Source organism: Grampus griseus, assembly GCF_964374135.1.
Source record: "Grampus griseus genome assembly, chromosome: 10".
NCBI classification, from domain to species: Eukaryota; Metazoa; Chordata; class Mammalia; order Artiodactyla; family Delphinidae; genus Grampus; species Grampus griseus.
This window is the reverse complement of record NC_139004.1, coordinates 99151633-99169479: the sequence shown is the minus strand read 5'-3', so window position 1 is coordinate 99169479 and position 17847 is coordinate 99151633. Positions and strand designations below refer to the sequence as shown.

Below are 17847 nucleotides of genomic sequence, written 5' to 3'. Positions count from 1 at the left end.
CAAAAAAAAAGACGGAGACAGAGAGAGAGAGTTGCAAGGTGATGGATGTTAATTAGCAAATGGAGGGAAGCCTTTCACATTGCATATGTATTTCAAGCCACCACAATGTATATTTTAAATACTTTACAATTTTACGTCAATTATACCTCAATAAAGAAAAAAATCCCTACTTCCTTATTTGATTAGTAGATTAAAATACATTTCATTTCCATACTATAGTTAGGGACCAAACCAAAAAAAGAGATATTAGGAATTGGGAAACTGGAAAAGGAAGAGGGCAATCGGAGGGAGAGAAACAGAGGTAGAAAAGGAAGGAAAACAAAGAGACAGAATATGGGAAACACCAAGAATGAAAAAGGGGAAAAAAAGGTGTGAACAAGAGGGAATAAAAACAGAGCTAGAGCAAGAATTGAGGGGCAGAGGGAGGCAGGAGGCAGCAAGGAGGAAGAAGACGGGAGAGGAGAGGCTCCGAAACCAGAGTCAGAGGAAATGACGTTTCCTGTTTTAGCTCAGCGGCTCACTGTGGATACAAGCATCAGAAAGTCATCACTGGTGTTTTAAATACTGTGCAGAAATTAAGAAGCCACCATAATTATTGAGCCAAAAAGTGTTCACATCGGTAATTACATAAGGATGTTGCCTTCAGCAAACTGTTTTTCTCTAAACTCACATTTTCCCTACTTCTGTGCCTGTGCTAATAGTAGTTTCCCATGTGAAATGCTTTGTCCACCATCACCCCACGTTCGATGAACAATATTCAATAAATATTTATTGGGAGTTACCTGGTGGCGCATTGGTTAAGAATCCGCCTGCCAACGCAGAGGATACGGGTTCGAGCCCTGGTCCGGGAAGATCCCACATGCAGCGGAGCAACTAAGCCTGTGCACCGCAACTACTGAGCCTGTGCTCTAGAGCCCGCGAGCCACAACTACTGAGCCCACGTGCCACAACTACTGAAGCCTGCGCTCCTAGAGCCTGTGCTCCACAACGAGAAGCCACCGCAGTGAGAAGCCCGCGCACCACAACGAAGAGTAGCCCCCACTCACTGCAACTAGAGAAAGCCCGCACGCAGCAACAAAGACCCAATGCAGCCAAAAATTAATTAATTTAAAAAAAATATTTATTGAGTACCTACTATATGCCAGGCACTGTTCTAGGAACAGTTTGAAATGTTACATAGATTATAATGAAAAATATCAGCTGTTTCAATAATACACAACGAAAATGAGCTATTTTAACAAAACTGTCTACTAGGCTTGAGGAGAAATGAATTTTTTCTTCTGCAGCTAACGTTTTTCTCCACCAGATACCATTGGCACTAAACCAATCCTTATGAAAATCATGTCCCTTATTGAAGTTAAAAGCATTCCAGCATTTCCCCCCAAATATGGTAAGGCTATCAATCCTATAGGAGTCGAGTTCTCTGGATCTTCCCAAGTACAATTAATCTGTGATGATTTTAGCTGCTAAAATGTTGAAGCCTGTAATAACTAAGTGAAATAAGTTGAATAATAAAAGTTATTTGAACTTTCACCCACATCAAAATGGAATCCCAAAGACATTCCCCAAATGGGTAGCCATGCCTGGTCTTGTTCAACCTTGGCGTTACATTGAACAAATGATTTAGAATCACGTCAGCAGCCTGTGATTTACATAACTCACTTCTGCAGAAATTCACGTTGCTTGTGAAAAACATCATATGGAAGAGGAACTTACTCCAAATATGACAATTGGAAATAAATGAACGCTGAGAAGGCATTAGGGAACAGTACTTTCTTTAAAAAGAACTGTGGAACTAACTGCACAGATATGTTTAAAAATCCAATTTGCATTCAAATTTAGGGAAATGTAGTTACCCGTATGATGAAAATGGTCATACACATTGGTGTTCCAATATGGTCAATTAAGAAAGAAATAGGAATGCAATCTGCAAAAATGCTGAATCACTACTCTGTACACCTGAAACACACAATATTGTAAATCAACTACACTTTCATTCAAAAAAAGAGAAAGAAATATGTTCTCTAAGTTAATGTTGTAGAACAGGAAATCAGCTTAAAGTTGGAAGGGACTTTATAAGCTCCCTAATTCATTTCTTCTATCAAACAAGACTTCTTAACAGATGGCCGTTCAGATTCTGCATGAATCTCTACTGACAAAAGCACTTACTTCCTCACAAGGCAGCCTTCCCCACGTTGGACAACTGTAGTCATTAGAATTCTTTCCTTATCCATTCACCTGTCGATAGACACTTAGGTTGCTTCCATGTCCTGGCTATTGTAAATAGTGCTGGAATGAACACTGTGGTACATGCCTCTTTTTTTCTTTACACTGAGCTCATGTATGCCTCCCTTTAATTTCTAGCAATCCTTCGACAAGGGCTGTCTATGACCCAGGAGCTCCATAAGGGAAGGGACCAGTCTGCCTTGTCACTGCTCTTGTCCGGAGCCAGCACGACACGTGGCACAGAGTAAAGTACCATAAAAATGAGCCATAAAAATGAGTAAATGGCTGATGACTACCCTTATAGGACCCAGTCAGTAAGTCCAGTCCATTTGTCCTTTAGGGGAGTGGAGCTCTACTGGGATGAAGGCATTTGTTTTTTTCAATCTGTTGTGGATACTTTTACAAAATGTAAAACCATGTGCCTAAATGTCATGAGAATATAAACTTTTTTTTTCCATTAATGATGTTTTTCATTTCTTTTTTTTTTTAATTGAAGTATAGTTGATTTACAGTGCCGTGTTAGTTTCAGGTGTGTACACCTGAAAAGTGATTCAGTTATACATAAATATATTCTTTTTCAGATTCTTTTCCATTATAGGTTATTACAAGATACTGAATATAGTTCCCTGTGCTATACAGTAGGTCCTCGTTGGTTATCTATTTTATATACAGTAGTTTGTATCTAGTAATCCCAAAGTCCTAATTTATCCCCCCCTTTCCCCTTTGGTAACCGTAAGTTTGTTTTCTAATATAAACATTTATAAATGCTTATCCTCAAATCTGCACTTACCTCGTGCCAAGTCAGTAACTAGGAGTGTGTGTGGAGCACATCAGTGCCTAAACTGTCCTCAGAGGCCACTCACTGCTTCGCAACATCCCTCTCACTTTCTCTCTCTCTGTTCCGACAGGCCCTCTTCATGTTATGTCCAGATTTTGCGATAGCCTCCTAGCTGCTTGCCCTGCACACTACTGCCAAATTAATCTTCTGATTAAATCATCTCACTCTTCTCCTCAAGACCTGGAATCTCAACACTCCTTACCAGATAAAACCCACACTCCTTTGCCTACATTCCAGACCCATTCTCATCTGACCTGAAATCTACATCTCCAATCACGTTTCTCACTCCTCACACAGACACACTACCCACTTCCAATGGGACGATCTCTGCAAAACGACCCCCCAACACACGCTTATTCTACTAGTCCAGGCTCCATTTTCTTACACTGGAAATTCTTTCCCCCTCCTCTTAGGCCATCGCAAGCCCTGAACTTCTTTTGCCTTTAGGTAAAATTTCACATTCTTAAAATTAACTATTTTAAAGTGTGTGATTCAATGATATTTAGTACATTCTTAAAGCTGTGCAACTGTCAACTCTATCAAGTTCAAAAACATTTCTTCACCTCAAAAGGAAATCCTGCACCCATCAGTCACTCCCCCTGCCCCCCACACCCTGGCAACCACCAATTTGCTTTCTATCTCTACGGATCTGCCTAGTCTGGGTATTTCATATTAACAGAATCGTACTTGGATTCCTTTCTGTTTCTTTCCCTGTGTGTGTATATATATATATATATATATATTTTTTTTTTTTTTGTAGTATGTGGGCCTCTCACTGTTGTGGCCTCTTCCGTTCCGGAGCACAGGCTCCGGACACGCAGGCCCAGCAGCAGTGGCTCACGGGCCCAGCCGCTCCGTGGCATGTGGGATATTCCCGGACCTGGGCACGAACCTGTGTCCCCTGCATCGGCAGGTGGACTCTCAATCACTGCGCCACCAGGGAAGCTTTCCCTGTATATTTTTAAAGCCATTTTTCTTAAGGTTACCCTGTCAATCCCTCAGCTTTTGACGTCTAGTCCAACCCCCATATCCTCTACAGGCTTTCCCTGGATTTACCCTCCACTCCACACGGGTCTCGTCATTTTCTGAATTTTCGTAGTGCTTGTTTTCTGCCTTCTTTAGTTTAGTCTTTAATCACATAGTGCTTTGAATTTTTGGTTAACTGCTTCAACGTTACCCCTTTTTGATTCATGTAGATTATAAACTCCTAGTTCTAGGAGCTGTGCTGTCTCCCTTTGTGCCCAGAACCTACTGAAACTGTATGCAACTCACTGTGTCTGGATGTTTATGAATGAGGAGCAAGTTAAGGAAAGTGAAGTCTTGACCATCAGTGAGAGAGAGCTTCAAACCCATGTCAGTTCTTATCCTTCCTTCTATCATGCTCTCCTCCCTGCCATTGTGCTTCTCAGTGTTGTATGTATGGGTACGGGTAACCTCTTTGCTCTGGTAGGAGATGAACAGGTGTGGCTGCAGGAAGATGATGGCAGGGTGCCCAAGGGTGGAGAGGGTGCAAATTCCCTGCCTTGATCTCTTGCTAAGAGACTCCTACCTTCGTTCTACAAGCACAGATGAAGGTCTACTGAGAAAAGCGGGCATGCAGAGATGTCACAAGGCCACATAAAAAAAGGTTCATATATTTGCTTTGCTTTTATATGTACATCAGTTCCTTTGTCTGGTATTTTTGATTTGAAGTGGCTCATAAGTGTGTATCTATCTTGTAAAAGGAGATTAACTGTGAAACAATTATGGTAATACTTGTGATTCATACATGAAATCGCTAAGCGTATAATTATTTTATATATTAAAAACAAATGAATAGGTTAAAACTATGTAGTGTTTTATCTAACAATTGCCAAAAAGTTTGAAAGGGAACTGGTTTTATTTTGTGCATGAGTAGTAAGTCGAAGTAACATCTCGTATCACACATCCTTATGAACTTTTCTCCAGCTGTAGTACTAAACAGAATTTGTTACAGTTGCCACTGGAAGCCTCCAAGCAAGAAAATAAAACAGTGCTCTGGCCCTTAGGCCATTTAAAACCTGTTCTTCTGACCAGAACAAGTAAAAGATCCAACCTAGAATGCTGAAGGCTATAATTAACATTTTTTTCCCTTTCATATCCCATTTTGCCCGCTTTAGAAGAGCAAAATGGAAATTTCTTCTGGCATTAATTTCATATCATTATGTGTTACGAAAAATGTTAAATAAAATAGAAATAAACATTTTAGAGAGTAATTTAGGGAATTCCCTAAACATGTAGAAAACACTAGCACTGAGAATCCCACATTGAAAAAGCACAAAGTTGTCCTTGATATCCAACCAAGTTTAAAGTACTTATAAAGTACTGATAATGTGCCCAAGTCCCCTGTACTGTAGGCTGTGAATTAGGGAAGGTATGCAGGGCATATATATGTAAGTGGAATAAGAAGAATTACAACATTCATTCCTACTCTCTAGGAACTCACAATTTTGTTTACACAGAACTTGCACATAAAACTTAAAAGACCTGACAGCAAACAAGCAGCAAATACAATGTGTGATACAGAATCTGGAGCGCATAAAATTACATTTCAGAGTAGATCTGCCTTCTAATTATGTTTTACTTCAGCTAAGATTAAAGTTAGCTTGCATTTTCTGAGTTCAAAAGCTGGTGGCCAGGGTAAATATTTCACACACATGTTGTATGACAAAGGAAATCAACCTGACATTTAAAGCTTAACATGCATAATAAGAACAAAATAATTGTGTATATGCGCTGTATTTTGTGAGGATTGGAGGTCGTTCTAGCAGGCATGGTCAAATACACATGAATTGGGACTTCCCTGGTGGTCCAGTGGTAAAGAATCTGCCTTCCAACGCAGGGGACGTGGGTTTGACCCCTGGTCAGGGAACTAAGATCCCACATGCCGCGGGGCAACTAAGCCCGTGTGCCACGAACTACAGAGCCCACGCGCCCTGGAGCCTGTGCGTCACAACTAGAGAGAGAAAACCTGCACGCCACAACTAGAGAGAAGCCTGCGCACCACAGCAAAGAGCCTGCGCTGCAATGAAAGACCCCGCACGCCTTAGCAAAGAGCTCGCGGACCGTAACTAAGACCTGACACAGCCAAAATAAATAAATAAATAAATAAATATTTTTTAAAAAGGCATCACCATCTGTTGGGGATGGGCAGAATGGCTGCACTTCATTAAAAAACAAAAAAACAAAAAAACAAATACACAGGAATCGTGATATGGCCTAAAGACACAATGATGTCAATACGCTGTGTTCCCATCACTTAATTATTTTCTCAGCTTTCACTGTGTGGTTATTTGCCTGCCTAGTGCTAGCTGCTGGTTCCCCTACCCGGTCTGAAAGGCACCTGTCCCACCATCTATAAGGCCGTGTCACCAGGTGGGCAGATTTTGTTTCCTGTATAAGGATATTTGGTGCTGAAAAGCAAGCAGTCATTTGATAAACGTTTATGGATTTTGAATAAACCATGGTCAAATCTGTAAACTCTGAAGGTTCTGGTTACATCTGCATTGAAATGTACTTTAATATTCCATGTCTATATATGAAAAAATTCTTTTTAACTTCATATAAATTCCTTCAAAATCTATTTTCCTTATTTTTCCCAAAAGTTTCATGCTGTTCAGGATTTCTCTCTAAGTGGTCAGTAATATATTTTCTGCGAATTTAAAAACAACTGAAATGGTAGTCAGACAACTGGACTGTGAATATAGAAGTTGGAAATAGCTATAATACTTAAATTGACCAAAGGATGGTCATTTGAAATAAGATTTGGGTCTCCCTTTACTCAAATATTATATTCCAGATGTGTAAAAGTTCTAAATACACTTTTAAAGGTAAGTAGCTAACTTTATTTCCCAGGGAAAAAAAGTTGTGTGTTTTTTTATTCACTTTAATGGGATAGTCCCAGTGAAATTTGTTTTACATTTTTGTTAGTTGTAAATAACTTTTTTTTGTAAATAAAGTTAGGAACTATATTCACTTGGATAGTTAACCATTTAAATATATCCATCTTGAGAATATTATAAAATAAATAACCCTTCTGCAAAGTGAGTAAGTACCCTATCATTTGGATTTTCAAGAATAGTTAATAGCTTATTAACAAAAGATGCATTCCTACATCTTTTGCTAATAAACTTTACTACTGAGGGAGAAAGTAATATAGTAAATACATTATACATTATGTGTGATACATACTACATACATATAATCTAAAATACGTAATAATAAGAGATTTAGGAAAAATATTCAAGGACACAGGTTTTTCCCTACTTCACACATAACTGAAAGACAGCCACCTGGCTCCAGGCTGGCCTGGCAACGCTGCCGGGTCACAAGGCAGGGATTAGGCTATTGCTTACTCTTCGTCACCATCTCGCCCATTAACATCCTTGTTAAATCTAGATAACAATACTCATGAACGTCAGGAGGGATGTACTTGTCTGTCTTGTTCATTGCTTTATCCTCCTTCTCTAAAACAGCTCTCTGCACAAAGTAGGAACTCAACAGATTTTGGTTGAAGAAGTTAAGTCTTCATTAAAAAGGAGTTTCTTCTCAGATTTGCTCTGGGGCGGGGTATCATCGCCAAGTTTGTGTTACCCACAAATTCTGAGAGCCATAAACTGAGTTTTGTTAGCTGAGGTTTGCCTTGGGCTGTATTGAGAATTAAATCATCAGAAATGGTAGGGGCAGGGGGGGTTGGGGGGAGGCAAAAGAAGAGAGAAATATTACTTTAGTATCCCTGATATAAAGTTTCTAAAAAGCTTTTAAAACTTTGTTTTCATTTAGATAAAGACTATTCCAAAGACATCAGACTGATATAACTTTCTCAAAAGAAGTTCCAAAGAAAGTGACAAGAAAAATGTAACCTGTAATCTGGGTCAAAGGCAAAACTACTTAATATTCCCTTTGGGATTTCTAGAACAATGCAACAGAAAAAAGGAAAAATTAATTAATTCAAAGGATATTGCTCTGTGTATGTGTATTGTATACACACACACACACATATATATATTGCTGTGTATGGTGTGTGTTTGTGTGTATATGTATAAATATATCTCTTTTACAGTGTTCACTCAGAGGTCTGACAAGATTTTGGGAAACCTCTACTCATTTGCTATTTTAAAGCTCTTGTTATTTTAAAAATTATGATCACAAATTACATCAAGGTCTCATAATGACCATTTGTAGTAGAAGTTTACCTTCATGTGCTTCTCCATCAGCTATTTATGGTTATAAGTTCAGTATTCTGTCAAGAGTTAGAAGACAAATAACTCTATCCTGAGGTTATTTAATTTTAGGGGGAAAAACCCCATAATAGATATACATATTTTTTAGAAAAAGACTTAGAAGGGGGAGGAGCTTGAAAATAAAATAGCTCTGGAAACCACTGTTAAAAAAAAGCTTGGTTGTTGGTGTATGCTAAAGATCAAAGAGTGCACAGGCCCAAAGAAATCAACAAAATCAAACCTTATGTATGGCTGAGAAAATTAAGAGGCTGTGACAAAGATGGGATATTTTTTCCACCCAAATACAGGCAAGTCCAGCAGAGTACAGAGAAGCCCAATATATGAAGTAAAATTATGTATGAAATAAAACTGGGTATAACAGCAATGAATTCATGTAGTGTCTCACATTATCGTCGATGTCTTTAAAGGAATAAAAAAGCTAGAGGGGTTCTCAATGTTTAATTTACTTTTTGCTTGATCTTTACTGATCAGCGTCATAGACATACTTAAAAAAAGCAATAAATGTAGGCTTTTAATTATAGACGTAATTTTATATTACTGGCTAAACTTTGGAAAAGAGAAAAATATAAAAACAAAAAGCCCTCCATACCTCACTTTTTTTTTTTTTTTTTCTTTTTGCGGTACGCGGGCCTCTCACTGTTGTGGCCTCTCCCATTGCGGAGCACAGGCTCCGGACGCGCAGGCTCAGCGGCCATGGATCTCGGGCCCAGCCGCTCCGCGGCATGTGGGATCTTCCCGGACCGGGGCACGAACCCGTGTCCCCTGCATCGGCAGGCGGACTCTCAACCACTGCGCCACCAGGGAAGCCCCAATACCTCACTATTTTAATATAACTGTCATAATTTTTGTATAGTCCCTTCCAGACTTTATATATACATGTTTATATAAGGTTGCAATCAATGGTGCACATACATTCTTTATGTTACTTTTTTAAAAATATTTTTCAGGTTTGCTCTAGTTTTCTAATTTGTCATTGATAATTACATAACATTCCACCTAGTGATTACACCATAATCTACTTAACCATTCCCCTGCTGTTGAATAGTTATTTCCAAATATTGGTTCCTGTAACAATGTTCACATGAAGGTCTTTGTGTATGTGGCTTGTCCTGTGTCCTACATTTCTTTGGAAAAAAATCTCAGAAGTGAGGGTATAGCAGCAGAGGGTGCAATATATTGCCCAATTGCTTTTTTAGCAGGCGGAACTAAGTGACAGTGACATCAGCTACACATAAGAGTACAAGTTTCTTCAATTCCTGAATTACAGAATTTTAGGATTTAAAAAAAACTGTCATCAACAATCGCTAGGACTGACACATTTTCTACTGTTATTAAACTGGAACTGAAGTTTACAAATCCATATCTTGTAAGTCTGTTTAATGTGGGTCCTCTAGGGCCATATCATCCTCAGAGATTTTATAAAATCCAGTCTTTGAACTTGGAGACTCAGGATTCGTGGCAACCATTCTAAGGTAAGCGGAACCAGTGATGCTTGGACTAAGACGGGAGCCGGGGAGCCTCTGACACAAGCTTATTAAAAAGAAGTCTGAGCTTCTCTTAGTAATAAAATGCCAAACCAACAGAGGTAATTTTACAGGATGACCTCAAGAGAGTCTACCAATAGGATAATATGGCAAAGGACTTAACTATAGGCAAAAGTAAGGCCTACTAAAAATAATCCAAATTAACTGCGCAGAGCATTGGGCTCTAGGCTCTCAGATGGGATGCAAGGATCACCTAGAGTGAGAGGTTTCCAAACACTACACGTGAGAATCCCCTGAAGGGCTTGTTAAGGGACAGATTACCGGGCCCCATCCCCAGAGACTCTGATTCAGTAGGTCTGGGGTGGGGCCCGAGAATTTGCATTTCTACCAAGTTCCCAGATGACACTGATGCTGCTGGGCCAAGGACCACACTTTATATTATTTCTTTATTCTTTTAAAATCATGTATTAAGTGCCTAATAAGTACCATGTTATGTGCTGGAGATACAAAAAGGAATAAAACCAGTTAGTACCTGCTTCAAGAAATTAATACTCTATGTTTTTGTAAACATTGCACTGCTCTAGTCCTAAAAGTCAACAAACTTGGACCTTGTTGAAAACAAAGTTTAAAAATATATTATATTCCCTTTAAATAAAGCCAGGGTATTTCTAATTAGTTCCAAATGCTTTAGGAAAACATGTAGTAATCCTACAATGGCAAATGCCTGAGTGTTTTCTTCACTCTTCTGGATTTTACTAACATATGCAAATAATTTGTTACAGTATCTTCTTCATTTATATATATATACCATTCATGTGTTTGTTCTCTTTCATAACTCCATCCACCATATAAAAAAGAGAAAGATTTTCTATAAGTACTTGTCCGTACACAATCTAAACATTGTTTACAAAACCCAGGTAATTATCAACTGACAGAAAAGAACAACATTGAGTACAGTAAGACTTGGGGATTCTCTGATTTAGATTCAGACTTCAGTAACACCGTGGAAAAGTGAATGACAAGTAAGCAGTATGCTTAGTCATAGCCATGAGGGTGGCCTATACTTGTTAAACACTGCCTATCAGCTGATTCACAGAATTAATGAACTTGTTTTTGAGGTGACTGCTAAGCTTCTATTTCTATCAGATACATGTTGGCTTCCCATAACTATTTTTGGCAAAAAAAATAAAAGGCAAAATAAACTAGGTATAAAATTTTGTGATCTGTGGATCTGCCAAAGTATTAGGCATTATTTGTATGTCTTTGACATATTGTTTATGACATGATTGAAAGACTCCTCTCATTTCAATCTATTAGAAAGCTACTTTAAACGTCTGGAAGAACTCATGAAGAGATTACATAATTTGTTTAACGTCACAGAGAAAAGACATAGCGAGAGGTAATATTCAGATATCTAATTACATTAACCAACAACTAACTCCTGGCCTTAAATCTGATAAGATTTCTTGGATAAACTGACATTTAGCAATGGCAATTTGTTTTTCTGAAGGAAAAAAATGGTTCAAGGAAGAATTACAATGCATGTTGATTTTTTTTTTTTTTTCCCCCCCGCACCACACAGCTTGTGGGATTTTAGTTCCCCAGCCAGGGATCAAACCTGGGCCCACTGGCAGTGAGAGCACAGAGTGCTGACCACTGGACCGCCAGGGAATTCTCGTGTGTTGATTTTTAAGAGAAAAACAAATGCATGTGTGGGAGAACATATTCCTTCCTATCACGGCTATTTCAAGTGGCTATTTTCATATTTGGTTTCATGAAGGTTGGTTTATGGAAAACTGGGGACATGAATCACTTTAATTTTATTTTTCCTTCTCCTGATCCCCTCTTTCAAATTCCAAGTGTGTTTACTATTCCTTAAAAGCCTTGTTTGCAGGTAGCAAGCAAACCAGGAGCTAACCTCTCAAATTTTTGCTGAGGATGTCTTAAAGAATTAACCCTGCTGGAAATATTGGCATTTTGCAAGTGGCCTCCAAACTTTCAAAGGACACAGATGGTGTTAGCGGCAAAATGAAGGCCAGTGGGGTGGGGTCAAGGTTAAGGAGTTCTTTCTAGCACCTCATCGTTGCCCCTGGCAGTCATATAGGTATGTTTCCCCATCGCCTTCACTGTAAAGGAATAGTTGTTACTCCTTAAACACGCAGGATAAGAATATCCTCTTTGCATTCACTTTCCCAGATCCTCTCCTGAAGCAACTTATAGAGCCCAAGAGAGAAACGGTGCTAAGTGGCAACTTTAGAATTTAAAGCTGTCCTAAAAGTCTATGATGTCACCGAGGGGCAGGGTAAATTCTTAGAAACCAACCCTTTCATCCAGGTGTCTGTACAGTTACTGTGCAACCCACACACAGATCTCTTACACTCCCACTCAGGGTATTTCCCTACTTTTCTTCCTCCTATCTACCTTCTCCTTATCTGCGGTAAACTGTGCAGACTTCTCACCCCAGGTCTGCGCTAATCTGAACTCTTCCCAGAAGGTCAGGAAATCTGTCTCAGAGAGGCTTATCCACACATCACAATTCTCCTAGATGAGTCCACAAATTAAAGTGCTCCTTAAAAAATCAGTTAAAACTGGCAATGAATTTATGTTCTAAAAACCAGTGAAGTGGAAGAAAAATGCTTCTTAAACAAGACACTGAAGCAAACTGAACTAAACTACTACAGGATTGAGTGTAAATCCTCCCTGTAAGGTTTTAAATCTCTATTGCAAATGATTCATGGTACATGAATTGATGACTTCATTTCTTTCCTTTACATCTGAGAAATCACAGTAGAGAAAACAATCTCATTGCAGCCCGTCCCTCCAAAGATTTTCAAGTTGAGAATGGCCTAGTCGCTGGAATAGCTGAAGGTATAGCAATGGCTGTGAGAAAGCCAAACTAGAATGTGAAGAGAGTGGAAATGAGGGCTGCTCCCCACTCCCCACCTGCACAGGGGAAGCCACTGAAAACATGGAACACTCATCTACAAGCACTGGCCTAAGCCTTTCTTTGACTTCTGCTCCCCCATCCTTTGAGTTAGGTCCCCACTTGGGCTCTGTAGCTGCATACTCAGGGAACAGGGTGAGGGGTTCAGGCCTGGAACCAAGGCCCTTACTTGCTTGCAAAGGAGACGATAAAATGGATTACTTAACAATCCATAAGGAGAATTTAAAATTTATTATTTGGATGACGCACAGTTAATTATATGCTTTTCCAGTGAGTCCCTACTAGTAAACTGTTGGGTTCCTAGGAGGCAGATTCACTTTTCAAGCCATTAAAAGTCTATTTTTTGGCTGCAGTTTCTTAGAAAGAGCCCCAAGCTTTATGACAAGCACAGCCACTATGTAGTCTTTAAGCTGCGATACTAAAATGTCTTTTGATCTGAAGGATCATAGGCCTCACTAAAAAACAAACACACATTAAGTATTTACAGGGTGCACCATAAAAATATGTAAAGAATAGAACTTTATCAAATAAAAGCACAGCCTGCACCTTCTAAACGCATTAGACATAGAAACGGACACGAAAGGATATACACTGTGTCTACACAGGACTCACAGAGATATTATCAGTAAAACAAAAATGATTCCTAGGCTGATTTTTGTCTGAAGTCACCAGAGAATAGGAAATACAGTTTTAAGCTGAATAATGATGAAATTTTTCATTTCAGAAACATTTTATAAATCGATCACCACATGGCAAGCATTATCTTCACTTTATTCTTAACAATAATCTCAAAATTAATACTAGGGTGAACTAAATAGTTGGAAAAGTATTAGCTCAATTAAATTCAGGGCCAAGGTCATATCATTTAAGATACACAGGTTTGCTGATAAAGTCTTAAAGTCATACCAAAAAAGAGCACAGAACAATAATTGCAATACTTTTCCCATTTCATTGATTAGGAAATGGAGATTTAGAATGGATAAGTGACTTGCCTCACTATAATAATTAAAATGGTTAAAAATGTAAACATTCACATTCTGAATTAAATATCTCTTATTAAAACATAGGTGTGCATTGACTGTTGAAGAAAAATACGAAGAATACATAAACCTGTTTTTTAAAATAAAAAAATAATTTAAGTATATACTATTATCGGGGATAGCTGTTGTCTTAACATCTCCAAAAGTTTTCCCCAAAATACGGTCTATTTTATTTGAGCTGATTTCCTTTCAAGAACCTACTTAAGTACTGTAGGTAAATAAAAATTAAAACATGACATTTTTATTAAATAAGCTTCAAAAGATATGCCATATAACTCCCCCAAGCCTACCTCTGTATTGTGATACAATACAAACAGTAAACGACAAAGCCGAGGAAGGTTACAAATAATCTTCAATTTGAAAATTTTATCTAGAAGGCTATGAAGCTAACTGAATGTTGATATACTGGGGCTATCTATGCTAGCAAGGTGGTTATTTACAGATCTTACTGTACTTTTGTGGAGTCAAATTAGATCGGTTTCAAAGGACCTTTGTAATAAGCATTTTAAATCGCTGCCCTTTTCGTTGCTTTTAGGCCTTAAGAGAGAAAGGGACAGGGCCTTAAGAGAGGTCAGCTACCCTCATGAGGAGATCTGTTAGGAAAAATAAGAAAAGCAAGTTAGAAATTCACTTTAACAATTTTGAAGGTGTCAGGGGCCATATGTTTACGCCTATAGACTGGTGACATAACAAGTTTTCTCGATTAGTGATTTAAAAAAAAAATCCTCTACAGCTGACATTTATTTATCCTACGAGACCAAAAAGTTCTTCCGGTATATTTGCCACACCTTATGGCATTATTATGTTTCTAAGTTCAAGTGACAGTGAAATGAGCAGAACACCCACAAATTAGAATGACCAACATTTTCTGTCCTACCCATTGGACATATATAAATCCTAGGAAAAAAGAGAAAGTAATAGACCAGGATATATAAAACATTTGTAAAGTATTATTTTAATATTGTTTTCATGAAAGTCTCCTGTTATTAAAAACCATTTCACAATTTGAAAACTAAATGAAATGTATTATTAATACCTCTGTATGCTTCCACAGTTGTGCCACTCACACAGCTTTCGAATACAAAATGATCTTGATAATTAGGGTTAGTGGCAAACATCCTTATTTTCAGAGAATTACAGAAGAGAAAAATAAGCATTTGTTTATAGTCATATAACTTACTAAGAGCAATTAGCTGTGATCAGTAATGTATTATTTCTAATGCATAATCCTAAAGTCATACTTTTTTTTCTCTGTATAAATTTTAATACACAGGAACAATACAACTTTAATGTCACAGGGATTTTGGAATTAATATTGTGATTTTTTAAAAACTACAATTTAATGGTTTTTAAAATGTAGTTCTGAAAAATATACAAAGAAACGAACAGTAAGGAAAGTAGTCCCTTCAAAGAAAATAGTGTATTTAATTATTAAAAATGCCAATTGCAAAACTATTTTCAAGGTATTCTAAGTTTAATAGAGAATATGACGCTGGTGGATATTTTAGTTTTAATTAAAAAAAGAAATTATATCCTTTTAAATTTAAAAGAATGAAAAAAAAGTGCCCAAAAAACTTAGCCTGGAATTCTCCAAAACTTTATACTTCACTGATGCCATGTTTTCATAGCAGTTATCATAAAAGCAAGAAACAAACTTTTAAACATGAAAAAGTTCTGATTTAAAAATTAAATCACCAGGTTTTTCCCCCCCTTCCACTGATTTGCAAAAGATTGAGCAGTCGGTCACTAATTGATTCTAAGACCTTTAAATTTAAGATATAATCATCGGCAAGTGAAGTGTCAAATATCATTATAATTTAAATAAAGGAGAATGATGAGAAGTACACATTAAGACAAAAATGGATGCTTCTGTAACCAACCTCACTTTTTAGCTAACAGCATTCATTTTACAATTTTGTATATTAAAGAATACTATGGTGCCGTACAAACTTCAGAGTGAATCTGACTGAAAACAGACAACACAAAAATTGTTTTCAAACTTGAAAAAGATCTTTGGAAATATCACTGCAAAAGCTAACTGGTAGCATCTCTGAGTATTTTCTACAGAACCTTCATAGGAGTGGAAGGTATTTCTTTAGAAAGAAGCTGCAATGAGTGTCTATGTCAGTCTCTATTCCAAAAGGGTTTTCTAAATCATCTAGACCATCAGGAGGTCCTGTTTTCAGTCAGCGATTGATCACTTAGCTATGAACAAGAAGACTGCCACCGAATACCTGGGATCTGACAAGAACTGCCCAGGTCCTTCTAAAGGGTGTCAGTCATTGCTCTCTCAGTAACTCCAGTTACAATTTGTTTCATGAATGATAAAAAGTTAACATGAAAATAGTGTACTTTAAAATCGAGTTTTTCATACAACTCAGTCATCTTGCCTGGTTTTGTTTTCAGATGATGATCTATACAAATTAATTTTACATTTTGACCGCAATTTTGAAAGGAAAAGAAGAAAACTTCAGCTTCTTCATGACAGACCAGTTTTTTTTTTTTTTTACTTTATGCTTCTTAAAATAATTGACACTATTTTCCCAACCATTATTCTCAGACCCAAGTGAATTAAATTCTCGCGGTAAAACAAGAACACAACAAAATAGTAACGATATAATATCATCACCACGATCATCATGATCATCATCTTGCAAATTTGGGACGCATCACCAACACATTTCAACAAAGTGCAGTTACAGAAGCCGACTCACCTAAGCAATGGGAGTTAAGAATTTAGAAACGCAGCCTTCTGATCACCAGCAGAGGTAAAGGCCCCTTCTTTACCTAACAAGTGACCTTATATAAAACCAGCAGATAGGTTACTCCCAGTTTCTGCCTCCTTACCTCAGGCTCCTCCCCAAATACCGAGACAGAAAGTACCACAAATACACACCCACTTTCCAACCCTTACACGGAGGGACCAGAGACTTCGGTTAAGCTGCCCTACCTCCACCTACCCCAGTCAGGCTCCGAAGAGCAGGAGTCGAGCCTGGCACGTGGAGGAACCAAGGCGCCGGCAGGCCATCTTCCCGACCACTGCGGGGGTGGGAGGGGGCCGCGCTCTCCATCCCCTGCCCTCCGGCAAGCCAGCCCCCATCCCCGGCCCTTCCACTCGGCTCACCGCCAGCAAAGGGCTTAAGAGCACCTAGGCTGGGTGACCCCCAAGTGCGCCCCTAACTTAACTGTCACCACGACCCCGCAATGGTCACTGTCTGGGTGCTGGAGCCGGACTACGTCGCCGCGGGACGCACCCGCACGGGATCCCGTGCCCGGCCCCGAAGTACCCGGGGAGCAGCGCTCGGACCCTGCGCACTTTCGCCGGGGCTCGAAGACCCAGGTTCTCTCAGACCCCCGGTCAGGCGCGCGCCGAAGGGCCCGTCACGGCCGCGCGGAGCGCACGGGCTTGCGTTGCCGGCGCGGACCGCCGCTCTCCCCCGCGCGCCCCGCGCGCAGCCCGTGCCCTCCGCCGCCTGTGTATTAGCCCTGCGCCGGGACGTCTCCTCAGGGCGCGACCCTCGGCCGGGACCTGTCAGCCCCGGTGCCCTCGGACCACGACCCGTCCGCCCGGGGCCCCTCCGTCCGAGAGCCCGTCGGCCCCTGCCCCTCGGAGCGCGCCTCAGCGCGGGTCCCTCCGGGGCCCCGCGCCCCTCAGCGAACCCCTCCGTCCACGGGCCCTCGCCCGGCGCCGCTGCCCCGACCGCCCCTGGCAGCCCGACCCTGACCTGCGGCGGTAGCCTAGCGGTCCGCTCCGGTGTCCCGGTGGCCGACCCAGAGCCCTAGGCGGCGGCGGCTCCGGCTCGGGCTCCGAGTGCGGTCGGCCCCGCCTGCAGCCGCTGAGCCAGGCCGGGCCGGGGGCGGGCGGGGGCGGGGGCGCGGGGCGGGCGTGGGGGGGGCGTTCGAGGGGGAGGGGAGCGGCCCGGGCGCCGCCGCCCCGCGCACAGTAGGACTCCTGCTCGCCGCGCCCACCTTCCCTGGAGCCCCTACTCTGCGCCCGGCCTTGCTTGTTCCTCACAGCCGCCGCTGGGAGGCGACCCAGAAATGGTCCCATTTT

At 40.2% G+C, this 17847-nt stretch overlaps 1 protein-coding gene across 2 annotated transcripts in view; it reads right to left on the bottom strand.

Annotated features, from left to right (window-relative positions):
* Positions 1-17585, bottom strand: part of PPARG (peroxisome proliferator activated receptor gamma) — a 128948-nt gene extending 111363 nt beyond the window's left edge. The window contains exon 1 of one of the 2 annotated variants that reach the window (XM_082664122.1): positions 17519-17585. The gene's annotated coding sequence lies outside the window, so the exon portion shown is untranslated. Of the gene's footprint in view, positions 1-16507; positions 16579-17518 lie in introns of those variants that run through there. The other variant, XM_082664123.1, reaches the window with a different exon arrangement.
* Between the last annotated feature and the right edge of the window lie 262 nt (positions 17586-17847).